Below are 18,338 nucleotides of genomic sequence, written 5' to 3' on the forward strand. Positions count from 1 at the left end.
TGTTTCTGAATTTCCTAGTGTCCTCATCCCTAGATAAGGTCACTGTGTCCTCCTCAGGGCTGCAAATCTTTCCCTTCCTAGTAATGGCCTAGGCCAAGTTGCTTTCACGCTCGCCTTACATGGTGTGGTGGGAGAAAAACTACTTTAGTTCACAGCCACTTGATTCATTGCTGTGACTTTTAAGGAGTGCCAATAGCTTAGATTTTGCAAAGGAAATAGCTGCCTAATATAACTGGCCTTTGGCCACCAAGTTGTTTTCAACTAGCATTGACTTGCTCTGACCATTAGCCAAATCCAAATCCCGGACAGAGGGATGGATGAGGCTCTGCATTTTACTGTTCATCCCTTGTACTGTCCAGGGACCACTTTCAAGCCATAAAACTATACCTACGAAGGGAGCCAAGCGGGGAAACAAGCGTACAGTCCAGATTTCTTTCAAAACTGCAGATGGCATCTGCTGCTCATGCTGTCAAAGTTGCAGCAAAGTGTTGCCATTCGGTCTCCCCATCAGGCTTTACTGAACCCAAATGCCAAGGCAAGACAACAAGCACAAAATCCTGGCCCCACCAAAGGAAATGGTAACCATTCCCTCCCAACGTCGAACCTCAGGGACAAGGTTTCAGCCTCGGTTTCAGGCTCTGCCATTAGCTCTGCACATTTACCCCAAAACCACAAGGTCCCATCAGCTTTCCCACCTGCACAGAAGAGGCTCGTTTCCACGCCTGCATGAGGTGCTTGGGGGTGAAGGGCTCAAAAGCCTTACTGAGCACCCATGGCTGCTGTTGTGCTCCTCTTGCACAAAGCAGAAAGGAGGATGCTGAAGCTGGGACTGCAGGACGGGGTAGCGCTTCTGATAAATACGATAAAAGCCGCCCCAGCAATCAGTAAACAGTGGTATAATTAGCAAATGTTTTTCTATTTACTTCCTTTAATATGCAATGGGGGGAAATGAAATAAAATGTCAAGGACTTCATCAAACAGATGGTTCTGCACTTATTATTTTTCTCCGCTGTATTGTTTGCGTCAACTAAAGAAGAAACTCCTTTGCGAAGTGTGACTCATGGATTCCTGGGAAGCTGCATTCTCAGCAGGGGGAGGACAGCAAGGGAGGAGAGGAAAGGGGAGGGAAGACGACTCAGCTCATGAGCTTTTATTAGGAGTATTATTATGTCTCATTAATTAATCTGACCGCCGCTTTAGTGACGTCTCGGTCTCATTTCACAGGAAAAAATTACTCTGGATTGCCAAGTTAAATAGACAATTACAGGAAGACCAAATCATGCCTACATTGCATTCCCTCAGGGCAGCAGGCCAAGTTCATGTCAAATCCATAATAACTAGACTACCCTCACTAAAAACAGCTCCTGTGGACATACGTCATGAACCATTTGTAATCTACACAGAGGATGTATTGATCTTCCTTGGGCTTCCTTTCTCATAAACTCATAATAGAAAAGACAGGTTTTTTAAGTATCTAACTCTCTGCAGCACATATGCAAAGCATAAGCTGTGTTAACTCCAATAAAGCCTAATTAAAGCATAACCATTAGCTGTTTAATTTCCTTTTCCTATCCCAAGGGGCAGCTGTCTAGAGAGCAGGAGAAGCTTGCTACATTTCAGAGCAGGAATAACAGTAAAAAAAATAAAGCAGCTTGTATTTTCCCTAAAGAAAAACACACAGGTAAAACTGGGAAAGGTCTCTCTTCACCTGGTGAAAACCACCTCAACTTTCCAGATCTGCCTGGATGACAGAAGAGCTGGAGGATCCCTAGGAAAAACAGGATGTGAATGAATGTGTCCAAGAGAAATGCAGTGTATTTTAAAAACTAGTTGACAACAGACCAACTCATTCATATCTCACTGTTGTAACTCATTCTCCCACCTGCAGCCCCGAGTTCTTGGTCTATTTTTTCTGTCTTCCCCTCATAGGCAAGTCAGCACTTTTCTCCTTGCCCCCACCTGACGGCTCCCAGCTGGATGGTCCACTTTGTCACTGATGCCAGTATGTTCCCCGACTGGTCACCTCAGCTCTGGTTCTTGGATCCCCCTTTCTAATACAGATTTCCTTACTTAAGGCAATGAGTACTGGTGGCTCGAGGCAAACTGGTGGTGGTTTAACCAGAGACCAGAGCACCAGGAGCCTGGCATGACCAAGATGACACAAAACCTCCTCCTTCCTCCCAGGCCTGATTCCTCTCAGGACTTCTCTCAGGCCAATTGTAATTTGCTTTTTTATTATTCCCCAGCTTAGCCTTCAGGTATGAAGAAGCTGTTTGGATGACACTGCACACTCTTCATCTTCCCTGAGCACACACCTGACCTATGACCCTTGCCCAGCGTAGGATATCTGGGCCACTCTTCTTCCTCTGACATGCCTTTCCTTATCAGGGAATGCACAGCCTCTTGTTCCCTGTCCCTCAAATGTAGAGGTAAGCTGAGCAACATGTGGCTTGGTCACCACCCGGACCCGGCAGGTCACTGCAACCACCAGCCTGCCCACCACCGATAGCCATGGGTAAAGTTGTCTGCAATGCAAACCCTAGCAGTTTCCAACTCACGCAGAAATTACACTTTCCTCCTCCCTCAGCTACAGTTACGTACTGCTAATCACACCATGGACTGTTCCCTTCTGCTCCACACACCAATATATACACGCACATTTCTTGCTCCATGCTCCTGTTACCTCCTTCTCCCACCAAAGATGTCTTTTTTTTTTTGTAAGACAGTGAGAACAACTTAACCGCATGGACAATGCCCAGATCAAGCCCCCAAGGAGCAGCCAGCTGAGTATGAACGTGTCTGTCAGCCTGGTGTAAATTTTAGCATGGTGTTGCACATCCATTCTGTTGTTCTTGGCAAGCGGGGACGACGTATTCGCCGCACAGTTCATGCTGGTCAGCACCAGCACAACAGAAAAGCACAACGAGCGTCGTGGAAATGCCTTCCAAGCTAGTGTTGGGATCCTGGAAGGGGCTTTGTTTTCTCTTTCTTGTCTTAATGCTGTAAAAACAAGCAATGAGTATTATTAAATCTCTGTTCCTTTCCCAGGCTGTAATGTGTTCTCCATTTTTCTCTCTACTGCCCCAGTTTAGGACTTTTCATGATCCAAGCCAACCTATCCAAGTGACAAAGCAGATCACTTTGTGACATGGCCTCCAGCCAAAACTGCGACCTTTTTAACATAGAGGTGAAATGGTGGTATTTTGATTATTATGGTGCTTTTGTTTTGGAACAAGCAAAACCGTTTTTCCTTCTTTAACAACCAAATGGCTTTTTACATTATGACTGATTGCCTGGCATGGAGAATAGCAGCAATTTTACAAAATTGTCCAAAACTGGTGACAGCATATTCCATGTTTTTCTCTGGCATTCATGAAATTGCCAATTCCTTGTAACTCTTGCTAATCTTTCTTTTTAAAAGCTACCACTGGATCTTCAAACAGCACTGCTGAGTAGTGCAAGAATGCCTACAGTACCCTATGCCTTATTTTGAGATGCATGAAGTATTCTTTCTTATTAAGTTTAAAAATTTAATAATTGAAAATATGTTAAAAAGGGAAAATTTCAATGAAAAATGACAACTCCAAACACATTCTTTGTGATGGAGGCTGATCTGCAAAGGATTGCATGCTGATAAAGGCTTTCCTGTTCTGAAATAGCAATAGGAAGAGGTGGAAGCATCAGCTTCTTGTTTGGTTCTCAGCTTCAGCTCCATCTCTAAGTGAAGGCAGCCTGAGCCATGTTGCACTCTCCTTTAGCTGGCTTTTTCCAATTTATTCTTGATGTTTTTTGCTCAGACTCCACCCATTCTGCAGTCACCTCCTGCAAAATAGCTGAAAGATCATCAGCACAAAGGAGATTTTCCAACATTGTGATAGGAATTCTGAGCTAAGAAGGGAATCTACACATAGCACAGAGCCCTGCCCCTTGATTGCTAACAATAATATTATATTTATAGTCATGCATTGGAAAAAACCTTATTTCACCTGATGTTACTTATTACAGAGGTTCATATCATGCAAATGCATATAAATGCTGCTTCAAGCTGCAGTCAGAATTTTTGTTTTTCTACTAAAAATAAATCTACGTTCTGCACTTCTGCAGCAACTTAGGCTACCCACTGAAGGATGTGTGTACCTGTCTTATAACTGTTTTGCAGGGAATGAAAAACCCACAGCAGTTATAACAGCAAAAGTTTCTTAAGGCTTAGAGTCTTCTTCCCTTGGTGCTCTCCTCTGAAGAGATTTGGAAGCGAGGAAGGAAGGTTCACGGGCCTGGGAAGATGTGTGTTACTGTTTCCTTAAAGCATTTACATTATTTACGAAAGGAGGTACAGCGAAGTGCAACAAGCCCTAACTCTTGGTTAGGGTAAAGGCCACTCCGCACAACATCACGTGTAGTAGCAGAGCTCTTTTTCTGCAGCTGTGGACATCTGTCTCATCTTCTACTCTGGTCAAATCACCTTCAGTTCCTTTATTTTTTATAATATACTACCCAGTGGAGAAAGTGTTTGTAAGGAAGGTAGCTGCCAAGCTTCACAAATCAACGGCATAATCTTCTGGTGCATGTTTTCTCCAAAGAGCTTTCCCTCTTTATGGTTCCCCTGCCAATACATGGTGCTATGGAGAACGTGTTTACAGGCAGACGTGCTGCAGCACTTCACCTCCTCTGGCAACGTTACGCAGTTGTAAAAGTCATCATGTAACTTCTCACTTCTCCGAAGCAGGAGATGTCATGCAGCATGACGAAGATGCTGTCTGGTGCATACTCCTTCAGCAGGCCAGGAAGAACATCTGTCACCAATATTTCTGCTTCAGCTCCATCTGCACCTGGTTGTTCTTTCTGCAAGCTCCTGTGTTATTTTTCTTCCATATACTCAGACTCCCTACAGTGGTTTTGATATCTTACATGGATTGCCACGGTCAAAGCATTTGTCCAATGGTTACAAGAAAAAGCCAAGAAATTAGTACCAAGTAACACTTTTTCCAGAAGAGAAAACATATGCTTCTTTTGTGGCTTTCAAGATATTCCATCTATTGTATGTCTTGACGTTTTCTCTTTTACGATGGTATAGCAGGAAAGACTCAACTTCTGCCCATTAGAAAGAACCATGGTAGCATGCTTCAGGGTGGTAGGACAGAACGAATATGCATTTGTTCCAAATGCTGCCAAATAAATCTTAGTACTGTGGACAGGAAGGAATCATGCTGCAAATAAGCTGAAAACAGGGAATCTGTAAGAAGACATCACAGTCTGAGGATGAGATATCAGATGGGGCTCATGATGCCTACTGCATAGAGGACTTGTCTTTTTCTTTCATCTCTTTCCATTTCAGTATAAAGCAAGATTTGAAAGAACACAGCTTTTCTTGGAAAGGAGGAATTGTTGAGATGTTAGAGGAAGAAAAACTACTTTGTTTTGTTTACTCAGTCTCTGCTTAACCCACAAGAGAATCTTGCACACAGTCCAGTTAATGCTTTATCATTCATGTCCCTTATCATGCACTGAGGACATGTATTGTGCATGAGTCATAATTAGCTTGTTTGTATAATATTAAAAGGAAAACAAACAGTCCCATATCTCCCTGTCACATTAACAATAAGCTGACACATACTTAATCAAAATAGAGGATGCTGAATTAATTCAAAGAGGCTGACTTTCAAGAGGGACAATTGGAAATTTCTCCCAGAGCGGTTAGTCACTCAGGCAGAGTTCAGCCAAACACAAGACAAAATTTGCCACGTTTGTTCCAGGATTAATAATTTCTCAGAACTTATTACAGTTTGCTTTAACTAATTTCCAGACTTTGCCATAAAGCAGATGACGAATGAAAGACATGCATCTTAATATTAAGAGGCTCAGACACAAGGAAAAACATCTGCGGGGAAACTTCCTTGCTCACACAAAGCCAAAAGCACCTTCCCATGCCCTGGCAAAGCCTGTACCAGTGGAAAGGCTTAGGGGAAAAAAAGAGGCCCGGTTAACCAGTTGCTGAGAAACAAAACGACGAATAGTACCATTTGTCAAAGAATCTCATTTCCACAGCTGGCCCTTTTCTAAAGCATTACGGGCAGAGGTTGCTGGAGCCGGCAAATGAAGCAGTTGCTGACTCTTCGACTGCTCTGCAAGCCCTCAGAATTGGACTGGCTGTTCTATAAAGCCCTACGTATTCCAGAAATCCTACACCATCCACTGAAGCAATACAGGTCATTTGGGTGGACTACTGGCAACACTGAAACAGAATGAACAGATTCAGACACCTTGTCAAAGGATGACCCAGCTCAGCAAAAGCCTGCCTTATTTACCTGTATCAGACAAACAAGAGGAAAGGAAAGATCTTCATTGACAAGGCAGAAAGAGAAGAAACATGGTATGCTGGATACCTACATTAGTCCATTATGACTCCTTTTTAGCACTTGAGCAACTACTACACCTCTGCTAGGTGTAATAGGATCAAGAGAAAGAAGAAGCTAAGGCACAAAGACACCTACCCCCAGAAGCTATGCAAGCACCCTCTACACAGTCATCTAAGTTCAGCATTAAATAAGGCAAAGACCAAACATCTCCTCACTTTACATGTGATATTGTGCCCTCTTTTCAGGCTTATACCTGTTACTTGCCCAGCACATAGTACTTCTGTTACATGGCATCAAAGCAATGTACGTTCCTAAAGAAACATATGGAAAAAGGATCAATATTTAGATGGAAGTACCTTTGATTTATGACATTAATAACACACAAGTCTTCTCTTACAGGTAACAGAAAAAAAAGGAGCAATTTTTTCTTTTTTTTTCATAGCTTGGCTAGAGTCACTCACATGTCTCCCGATTTAGGTGAGTAATAAAACTGTTAGGAAATGCATTTGGAACATTATGAAATGCATTTGGAACAAGTCACACTGCACATGCCTGACAGTCTCTTTCAAAGCTTAATGCTTGTCCTCCTCATCATTACTTCCTTTCAGACCGTCTGGCTTTCCCCTGCCAATTTGCTCATAGGAGTGCTGCTTGTGTTTACAGCACCACAACTGAAAACCTGCACGGACTGAGTCAGAAATGATCATCAAATCCGTATGATACTCTTAAGCACAGACTAGGCAAAGTCTTTGGGGATAAAAAGTTCAATGTCAGATGATTAGTCATGTTAACTTCATACCTCAATGAATTACTCATTTTTTATCTGCAGAAGTAGGAAAAAAAAAAAACAGAATAGAAGTCATGACTTAAGCCTGTCTCTCGGCGTAGGCAAAGATACAAATTACTTAGTGGAGGAATCATGCAGTGTCATGAGTATTGGATGCTGCTGCTTTTATTTGAGAGGCCAACATATTTTTGAGAGCATTAAATGCGATGACTAAGCAGTCCCTTCCAGCTCTGCTTGAAAAGATTTTTTTTTAACACGACGGCTACAGAATGTTAATTCACGTTATTTGACTTCTTCAGCCAACAGGGGGGGCTTCCTGGGGAAGCCAGAAGGAGGCTTGTGGCAGCTTTCAGGCTGTCAGACCAGATTCGAGAGAATTAATTTCTCGCCAAAAGGACACACTGACTTTTGGTCAGTAGTTTGGAGGATGGCAATTTATGCCCAGAGGAGGACATTTTAAAATTTGCTCATCTCATTTTGTGGCCATCTGCTGACAAAACGAGGTAAGCCACCATGTGTCTGACCACCATTTGGAAAAAGCCAGGGTGTCCTCCTCTGGGTTGTGGCCCTTCACTGTGGACATCCAGGTGTTTCTGAAAGTAACCCTTCATTTACTCAAATGATACCATGAAACAAAGCATTTAAAAGAAAACAACAAATTTGAAGCTAACTAAAATGAAAACTGTAACATAAATCTGTTTATGAAATACTGTTAATAAAAAGAGAGCGCAAGTGGGTTCAAGGAAGTTTTAGAACATAACAATCTGTTATCTAAATCTCCCCCCATCTGCACCACAAGTGTTGTGACAGCCGGGGTCTCACGGTCATTTGTCACTTGACAAATATTCACTTTCATATCCAGCGGAGAAACAAGAGCAGCAGCCCCTGCACCCTGGCAGCCCCAGCTGCTTCATCTGCAGCTTCCCCTGCACGCTGTGCCCTCGCTGCCTGGCCCCTGGGGTGCTTGCAATGCATCTTGAGTATGACTGCGGGCCAACAGCACCGAGATGTCCTCCACACCGGCGCAGTCGGTTCTCACCTGCAGCTTCCCTTGCAGAAGGGGCATAAGGCTGGTGCTGCGCAGCCGAACAGTTCGCTCTCATATGCATGCCTGACGGTGCCCCAGGTCACATCATCATACTGTCTTTGCCCAAGATGACCATGAATCACCTGGTCTTGGCGGAAGACAGAGTCCTCTATCCCTCCAGAAACTCCTCTGTCATATCTGGGGCTGTGCTGCCTTTTGGGATCTCTCGCTGCTGCAAGCCAGCTACTGAGGAAGACCAGAGTATCCATAGACAAGTGGAGATCGTACAGAGGAGACCACCTCTTCTGTGCACACACTTCTCTGGCTGTTCCTCTCTCGCCAGCCCAGGGTAGCACCAAATCTAGTTACGTTGCCGTGAAATACTGACACATGACCCACACTCTGTAGAAGATGCCTGAGACACATGTGTTCATCAACAAGCAGCAGCATGTGGTCCAACTGTCTTCAGTTAAATCTCCCCTTGGTTTCACGTGCTTTCACAACCCAGCATGCTTTGGCATTATGTACAACAGCTCTGATCCTGACGCTATCTCCCTGGTCTTTGCTACCAGGTGAGTGCAAAGCAGAACAAACAGCATTCATAGCCCCAGCCCGGTGCCAAAATCACTTAGCACAGCGCTCTTGTAGTGGTGGATGTCATCAATTACACAGCAGCTAGGGAAGGTCAACCTCTCAGTGCAAATATTTATACAAGGAGCCTATGGCAAACGTCTCCATTCTTGACACTTCTCTGTATTTACATCCTTAAATAAAACTCCTCAATAACTCCCCACAATGAGCCATACCAAACACACTGTTGGACTGTCAGTTAACGTCACTTGTAATCCTTCTGCTCTGAAGCAAATCCTCAATATCCATTAAAACCACTTAAAACATCCATTAGGACCAATCTTCAAAGTCTGCCCTCAAACATGCTGTCCCCCTAGCTAATCATTCCTCCCATGGTCTTCCCTCCTCCTGACCAGCAGAAATCACTTGTAAGACATGCTTGAAAACCGGGCACATAATTTCAACTATTTTCTACTGATACCATTACTCATGTGCAAGCCCCAGCATCACCAGCTAGGCTGCACTCCTGGCAGATGCTCTTTCCCTTCTTCTGTGGTCTTCTCTGACTAGAGTTGTTTCAGAGAACTCTTGGAGAAGAAAGAAGGGGAAAAAAGATGGGAGAAGAATATTGCAGCAGGGTCATGTAACAGGATATAAAGAGGGGGATAAGCAAGCCACATAGCTACTGAGGGTATTGCTTTTTTCCACCATGTCTACATGGTAGCTTGCACTTGGTCACCAGATGGTGAGATTTAACACTCATGAGAAAGAGGGAGGAAGAGGGATTTTTTCTGAGTGTATTGTTATACAGTACAAAAGCAAGCTTGACTGAAGAGGTATAAAAGGTAGAACCGTATCAATATGACAAAAATTAATTTCTGATCTGTCTGTGCTGTCTTGCAGTAAACAGCTACTCTTGCTCAAAGTGCGCCATATATTGGAAGTCTCCTATTTTCCTGTTGGCCACTCAAGAAAAGATACAAAGTAAAAAATGGGAAAAAAAAAGAAAAATTGAACAGGTCCAGATATTAATAAAAAAATGAGGACTTTTTATTTTTTTAAGAAAAAAGCCAAATGATCAAAACCTTAAATTTTTGAACAAGCACATGAGTTTCAACCACAATTTGGGCAGCAAAGTCTTCTTAATTCCATGATAGAAACAGTGAGTCAGAGACCTGAGATTTGGGGCACTAACCAGGGACAGCAGGTTCCCCCTTTAAACCCCACCTGAATGACAGACCTACCGGTGAAGAACTAAGGCAGCTTTTTAGGGCACTCCCATGAACACTGGGAGAAAGGCAGGGAAAGGGCAGCTCTGCGAACCTGCAAGTGCAAGCTGTACTTATTATACTGTTGGCAGTCCTTAGAAAGGCTGGGTGGAGTAGACATGCTATCCGAGAGCATTTTTCTCTCTTCTCTTTCTCTCTGTCTCTATCTCCCTCCCTCTTATTCTTAACAAAATGTGTTTAAAAGTTACAGCTTTCTTCCCTGGGTGGAAAAGGAACAGGTTTTGAAATCTCAAAATTTTGCAGGATAGGAAAACTGCTCTCTGCCCAGCTCAAAGGAAAAACCACGTCACCTACAAGATCTGCACATGCATGCTTAGGAAATATGACTCTACCTAGAGCTTATTAGTGCAACTATAAATGAATTGTTCAGCTCCCTGCAGAATTTATGTACCTTGGTTTGCTTGCTGACTTTGGCAGTTTCTTCTATATTCCAAGAAGTAAGAATTGTCTGCTGCCTTTCTTTTCTTGCATGGCTAGTTTAATACAACCAAAATATTTTTCTGTGTTCATTCTTTGTCACAGATACTTGTCAGACTTCAAAGAAATACTCAGAGTACTATATTTGCAGTTTTTCCTCCCCTATCCCCTGTCCTGGTTCAGCAATTGGTATTTTCCAGTCTCAGTCTTTTTCCTATTATTTTCAGAAATTCTCTACAATATTATCTTAATTCCTCTTACCTAAAAAAATTAAAAAGAAAACCCACAGTAAAACCCTTCACCTTTTCCTTCCCAAGAGAAATAGTCAAAAATAGAAATAAGTATTCTTTATATAGTGTCCTGGATTAAGGATATTTTGGAATCAGGAATTTGGTTGGTAGAATTTGATTCTTGCAACTGTTTTCTTAGCTGCAAAGCAAAGAAAAAAGTAGCTATACACAGTGCTGAGAAGACCAAGAACCTGAGGGCAGAGCCATCCTCAGTCTGAATGAAACCACGTGAAATGTCTCTGCTACAAGACACAACCCATACAGCCATGACACTTCCATAATGGTGAGCAAGACCTGACCCATCCTCACTGACATTAAATCAAAGCCAGTGATGCTGTGGGGCTGCTGGCAACATGGTGGGGAGAACAGCTGTGGACATGCCAGGAGACCTCCTCACTGGCATCCTACTATCTGGGGTATCATCAAAGCACTTACAGTGCCCTGGGCATGGCTTCACAGCACCCCTCACCTTATGGAGCTAGGTAAGGCTAGCTGGAGGGACAAAGCTCCTTCTCCACACCCTATGCCCAGAGATGGGCTGTCCACACCCTTAACCTGAGCAAAATGACCATTGTGGTCTACAAGGGACAAGCTCCCTTCCCATTCATGCAAAACCCCAGGGCCTGGGGGCATTACATGCCCAGTGGGATGAAGGAGCCCTGCAGATGCAAAGCGGGCACTGACTGCTCCCATCTCCACAACTCACAAGGGACAAGAGGTAGTAGCCTTCCTTATGGCCTTGCTCACAAGCAAGTCTCACTTGCCACAGGTGGCCAGTGGCTGGGGGATGCTAGCTCCTGATGGCTGCCTGCTGTGTTATCATCCCACGTAGGGTCATCCTGGCTTTGAAGTACGGCTTTTCCCTGTCCTTTTCAGCTGTCACTTGAGTCTCATAGAGGATAAACATGAGCTTATGGGAATTACACAGACTGTAGGGCCATCTGACAGCTCAGAAGATACCAAATGAAATGACTTATAGCACAGGGCTCTAGGGCTTGCAGCTGATTTTTCCTGCCTCATCTCAACTCATACTGTTGAATAACATGTTAGAGGACAGTGGATGGTTAATTCCTTGGGCCACAGCAAAAAGAGGTGTTAGGAGAGGGAGTGAGATCAGGACAGAAAAGCTGCTTTATGGCTCCCAGACACCTACATGTACTGGAAATTTTTCAGCACCTGGTTACTAACCTGTAGTTCACAGGAAGAAAAGTAGCTACAACTAATGCAAAGATACCCAGTGTCTCTGCTACAATTTCTGTGCATACATTAAATACATAAACTCCATACCAAGTGCAAAGCATATAGTCAGCTTCCCTGTCCTACTTATGCAAAATTGCTCAAGCCCACAGGCCAAATAAATGACATACAACTTGAGTGCTTTTATGCCCTACCAAGAGCCAGCCTCCAGCTCTGTAGGTCTGCAGCTGTGTAACCTACTTTGCTTGGCAGAGGAGGCCTTTCGGTGTGCCACCTGTGCAAAGAACCACCACTATCTCCAGTGCGTTTCTGGCAACTGATCATGCTTAATCTGCTTCATTAGTACTGGTCAGGGGAAATGACATTGCTAATTAAAATGTTCAGCATAGCTATTCTTACCAGAAGTTTTTGGCTCACATAAGTCTGATTGTGGAGCTGCAAAAATGGGGGAAAAGAAAAGCACTGCAGGTACAGATCCCGTGGTTGTCTTTGGCAAAAAAAGAAAAGGCAACCATGCGAATCTGTTCCCCAGCATAGACTCTTAAGTTCAGGGCTGCTTTCCATGCCGACTACACAGATGACTTTTCTGTAAAAGTAACTGCCTTTGGGTTGAAGTATAGCCAGTCAAGTGGGTAACCAACACACAGCTGAAAACACAGAGATACACAGAAATACCTATGGCACCATTGTTGAAAGCTGAAAAAGGAAATGCTTGTCCAAAAAAAAAAAGTCAGCAATGAAAACCAGTCCTTGGACCAGTATGCAGTGTGGAACATAGCTTGAAATAGAGGCTAAATTAATAAGGACACCTGTATCCAAGATACCTGCTTACTACAGCAGAACAAAGACAATCTGAAATGGCACTGCTGCTGGTCCTATCTGCAATGAAAAGGGTAAAGAAAAGGTAGATTTGGGTAAGAGTGAAAACAGAGGAAAAGAAAAAAACATTGCTTACTTGTTTCTGCAAGAACTCTAGGTGGACAGGGCAGAAGAGGGGATGGGCCTTGGCTAACTGTGCCATTAGATAAAAAACATTCCTTGACAGGAAAGGTGATGATGGTTAAGAGACAGATTGATTGATGAGGGCAACAGTGAGACATGGCACATATTCAAGTCAAATCACACCATCCTCTCAACAGCCCACGTGACATGATATGGTCTGCATCAGGCCAAAATTAAAGCCTGGCATATTTTTCATTGCAGCCTTCTGTTTCTTCTTAAAGAACTAAAGTACTGAAATCTAGGCTGACACAACACACCACGGGATTTGCCTTTCAATGAGGAGGAAAGAAAGGACTTAGTCCAAACATACAGATTCTCTTTTACCCTAACACAGCTCCTGTAAATTCCCAATGCTTTTTAAATTTTTTGTCCTTTTTAAAGTTTTGAAGACGAGGGATAAGGCACAGAGATCACCAATATCCACACAGGGATTTGCATAGTCCCAGCCTGCAGCTCAGCTTGGTCGCATCCATAAGAGCACCCTTGAAAGCAACTCCCTCCAACCTGGGAAAGTGTGGGGATGTGGCACAAGAACTGGGACTCAGCCTGTGGCCCTGGCAGGTGCTCCAAGGTCATGAGTTCTCCAAGTTATGTAGAAAATAATTTCTAAATAATTACAAGAGCTACTGGCTGACAGTTCTTGCATGCTATTTAAAACTCTCATAAAGGAAGGAAAACAGGAGACTCAATGCACAGAAATACATCCCCCCACCTGGAAATTATTCTATAAAAAGGAAGTGTCTTAAAATAGGAATTAGGATGCAAAGACATCCAACATCCAGATTCCCAGGCTCTGTGCAGATTCAGAGCTTGGACTGTAATAACCACTCCTATTTCAGCAGCACCCGGAGCCTTAAACCGAGACAGCCAGTACATGATGGCTTGCTGGTGGCTGCTCAACATTTAATGGCAGAGCAGTAGCACTATCTATGTTTTGGGACCCTCAGCCCCATCTTGTGCATACGATACAGAGGCCAGAGCACTCACTGCCAGTCAGCTATCCATTTTGTGCTGTTTATTGACTAGCCACAGCACTGAGGCAGTTTCTGCCGCAGACCTCCAGCTGTGCTCTGCCTGATCCTTTGCCATCTGCACAAAAAGGCAGAACATGCAACCAGAATTTAGCAGGTGTTTTTGCAGGTGCTCCGTATGTTAGAATGGAGCCAGAAGGTTAATTATGGCCAAATGCGTTTTTGTTTCCTTTCACATACCCCTCCTCTCCTCTGTCAGTCAAAATTGACTGGATAGCTGGAGCGATGTGAAAGGTCCCCCTGCCCTTTCGGGCAGCCACTTATCCTATTAGCGCTTTGCAGGATTTGATGAAGTGCTTCTCTCTGTTTACGGTGTTTCAAGAGGTGAAAAGTTGGCTGATGTTGGATCTGATGAATCATAGGTGGCCTGTGACTAAAGTCACACTAACCTTCCAGGCAGGTTGGACTCCTTGAGTCCATCTCCACAAGCAAACAAGGATCTGGAATGAGGCAGGAGACTGCCAGAGGCATGTGGAAGAAAAGAGATAAATACACTGTTGGGCTCAGCTCTTGTAAGCCGTTGTATTACACGCTTGTGGTTAGTAGGAGCAATTTTATCGTAGAAAGTGTTTCCAAGTGAGTTTTCTATATAAAAATTACTCATTCACGAAGGATAACGCTGGGAACCAGTTGGAAATGTCTGCATTTAAACTTCAACGCAAAGGGAACAGATTAAAACCCAGAAGAGATATCACAGCAATATGGGTACTCGCTCATTGCATACTGCACATTCAGGTCAGTGATGCCACTTCAGTGTTTACTGAGATGGTGCCTGTAGATCCCGAGACGTCAGAAGTGCAAATGCTTGCTGTACCACATAGCTAATTAATTTTGCTAAGAAGATAACAAAAAAGGTATTTTTCACCTAATAAAAAAGTTGTGCAGTTTGGAGAAATTGAGATGAATTAACTTCTTCTAAAAAAGCCTGGATATTGAATCACGGGAGCAAACAAGAACATGGACTTCATGTTTTTAAAAAGTAGTTAAAAAATATGTGAGTTCTGTAGGAAATCTTGCAATTTTCCATCTGTGTGTTATTTTAACTCAAAGTTGTCTTCCTGGCTGTGGTCTCTCTACTCAGAGGCGCAGCAAACAAACCTCAAAAGAACATAATACTCCTCTGTATCATCTTCTTTCCTCCCTTGGCTGCCTTTCTTACCGGAAAAAATTACAGTAAGATCTGTTTGAGGTGGCCTGGTCATGTTGACAAGCTAGTCTTTAGCCAGAAGTCACACAAGTATTATTATCAAAACCACATGGGACTATTTCAGGAAAGCATGTGGGCTTCTGGAGTGAAGGATCTACTGTACATGGAGAAACTGATGTACCTCTCCTGTATTCCTCCAAAATGACACATGTGCCACAAATAATCTTCCAGGGTTTGGGACTGAAGCTTGCCCTTGTCTACATAACAAAAAGCTTGACCATCCCTCATCTCAACATTAACACGAACATACCCTCCTTTCTTCTACCCAGTTCTTGGAGGTAGTTTCTCCTGAATAAACACAGTAAGAAAAAGCAAGCAGAGGTCTTGTATAGCCTCTGGGATACAAATGGGTCGTTATTCACGCAATGCTTTTCTCCCTAAACCTCACACATTTTCAAGGTTCTTTATAGGACTCCTCCCATCAGTAGCAGTTAGCAATATAAACAGCCAGTAAATTTCAGGGGTGCACTGGATGCAAAGATAATTCTGGTTTTGCACTTTCACTGGGCATTTTGGGAGGTTTTATCTACAAACCTGGAGCCTTGTGGGACCTTCAAAGACGAAATCATAAAATTCATGCTGTTAGATATTATTCATCGAGTTGAGAGGTTGCAGCATCACGTCTGAGATGGTGGGTGGCTTTTTAGCGAACATCCTTTGCTGCTGAATGTGGGGCAGGCTCCAACATGAAACTCGCCTTGTGCCTTTGTGAAGTTATGGCTTTGTTAAGTGAAATTTTCAAAGGTGTTGCTGAAAGGTAACTGCTTAAGTGCCTTTTGGTGCATTTGAAAACTTCTTCTGCTTTATGAACTGATTTGCATGCTGAGCCCCTCCAAATGGCTCCGGCAGCATGTGACAGGCGGAGAGGAGCCCCGGTTAGATGTTTAAGCCTCAAAGCAGCGCCAGGACCCCCCATCGCCCGCAGCTGCAAGTGCTTCTGGGCTGATGTCTCTTGCAGGCAAAGACAGCTTCACATCATGTGTGGGCAGCTACCACCAGACTGCAGCAGAGCTGCTTCTGGCAGAGGATGTCTTGCAATGAAGTCTAGAATCAGCTTCTAGATCCCTTTTCTCTGTGTTGCACAGGACTTCCTGGGGATCAGTTGCAAATGTCTAATGCTTGATTTCCCCAACTCTTAAATGGGAATGAGTAATTTTTATTTGAACATGTGCCCTTTCTTGCAGTAGTCCTTGAGAAAGGGAGTCAGTACACTGCCTTAAGAGCTGACTGTGCAAAGAGATAGGACACTGAACTGGGGGTCAGGAGGCTACACCTTTCATCCCAGCCCTGCTTTTAGCTGAGTGTCACCTGCAGGAGGTAGCTTTACCTCTCATTTCCATGCCAGATATTTGGACCGCTAGCACTTAGGAGTAAGTATAACACCTCCTTACAATTTGGAACAGCATCAGCCTCCACAGAACTCTGATCCAACCACAACAATAAAAGGCAGCCCATAGACAAGGTCCCAACACAATCATAATGATCATGGCAACAGTCAAACATTTTTCAGTGGAAGACACCAAGAGCTAAATCCAATGAAGGTAATGAAGAACTCATACAACTCAGCTGCTTGAGTTTTCCTTAATATTTTCACCAAGTCATTCCATTTAAGATATCTATTAAAGTTTGCTAATTATACAGCTATGAAGCATTGATACTAAGTTGAAGTATTCCAGCTGTATAAATAGAGAAACACTTATGCAATTGCTTTTCATTTAGGTAATAGTTTTACTTGCTACTTTAGGGCTATTTAAAGAAGCTGCTCTCCCTGTTAATGGCTAAAATAAAACCAGCTGATGGATCTGTCATCATTCCTGACAGGTGGATGCCAGCATTGCAAACCAATCCCACAGATTCAGCTTTCATTAGCACCTTGCTGGCAGTATCTCTCTGAAGAAAGGTCCATGCCTGAGTCAGAGAGAAAACAAGCTTCCCTTGACTGTATTGCTTTAAGAGTCTTAAGCCCACAGACACCACAGTCAGGTCAGTTGGCCTGAATGCTTAAAAAAAAAAAAAAAAAAAAAAATCTGATGCCTGAAATATTTTTCTGAATGCTCCAAAAGGTGCTGTGTTAACTCAGCACCTTATTCCCCAAAAACCTGTGGTGATAATGTGACAAGAAAGGCTAAAAACAGGAAACAGAAGAAGGAAGTATGGAGGTGATAATGAAGCCAGGCTTTGAAAATAAGCACATTTTCAAACCATCACTTGTGTTAAGATTTTAATATTAACTTGGATCCACCTTTCTCCCTGAACTCACTTCTTTACCTAATTCGTGACAAGAAGTATTTGGGGTTCATACATGGAGTAACTTGTAAATCCGTGAAAGTAATTTGCTCAAGAGCAGAAGTTGCAAAAATGTGAAAGGAAAGGCTACAACTCTGTCCCAAGCCAGGACACAGCAAGAAGCATGACTGTATTAGTCCTCTGCAGAGGCAAGTGAGCAGAGTGGGGCTGCAGCAATGGATAACTCTTTCTTTGGACAGATGACAATGGTACTATCTAATGCACAGTATATACATTTATAGGCTTGCTTTCTCTCATTAAACTCCTGGGCTTTATTTGCAGCTTGACCAGAGAGAGAGAGAGGAAAAAAAAAGAAGTTTCCTGAAAGAACAGAGAGCAGAAGTAAACTTGCTTCAAAATAATTTTTAATAGCTACCTATCCCCTACACTGAGAAAGTATAGAGTAAGAAAACGGCAAGATTTAAAATTCTGGCTATTTAGGAAACATTTGGATGCGCTCCTGCATAGTAGGTGATACTCAGATTGGAGCCAAAATAAGAATTTAGAAACATGGAAACTCAAAGTATTTGATGTAAAATGCCTCTGTGAAATGATAGGAACATTGAAAATTTAGGAACAATATGTAATCAAGCTGCTCATATAAATCTAACAGAAGGATTGAGAACATTTTAAAAAAACATGAATATGTTTGGTAAGAGTGATCTTTAAGAAAGTCTTGCTCTGTAGCATTTGTAGGTAGCAGTGAAAAGCAGCTTGGCTATTGGAAATCTTTCAAGTCCTGTTATCAAACAGGTATTACAGGTGGTTGCTCTCTTTCAAAAACAGGTCAGCTTTGAGGGATGCAAATATTTGGAGATCATTAGTTAGATTAACCATACCTGTGTTCAGAAGCACAAGAGAGGTATGCTTCCAAATACT

Source organism: Opisthocomus hoazin, chromosome 2 (assembly GCF_030867145.1).
Source record: "Opisthocomus hoazin isolate bOpiHoa1 chromosome 2, bOpiHoa1.hap1, whole genome shotgun sequence".
NCBI lineage: Eukaryota > Metazoa > Chordata > Aves > Opisthocomiformes > Opisthocomidae > Opisthocomus > Opisthocomus hoazin.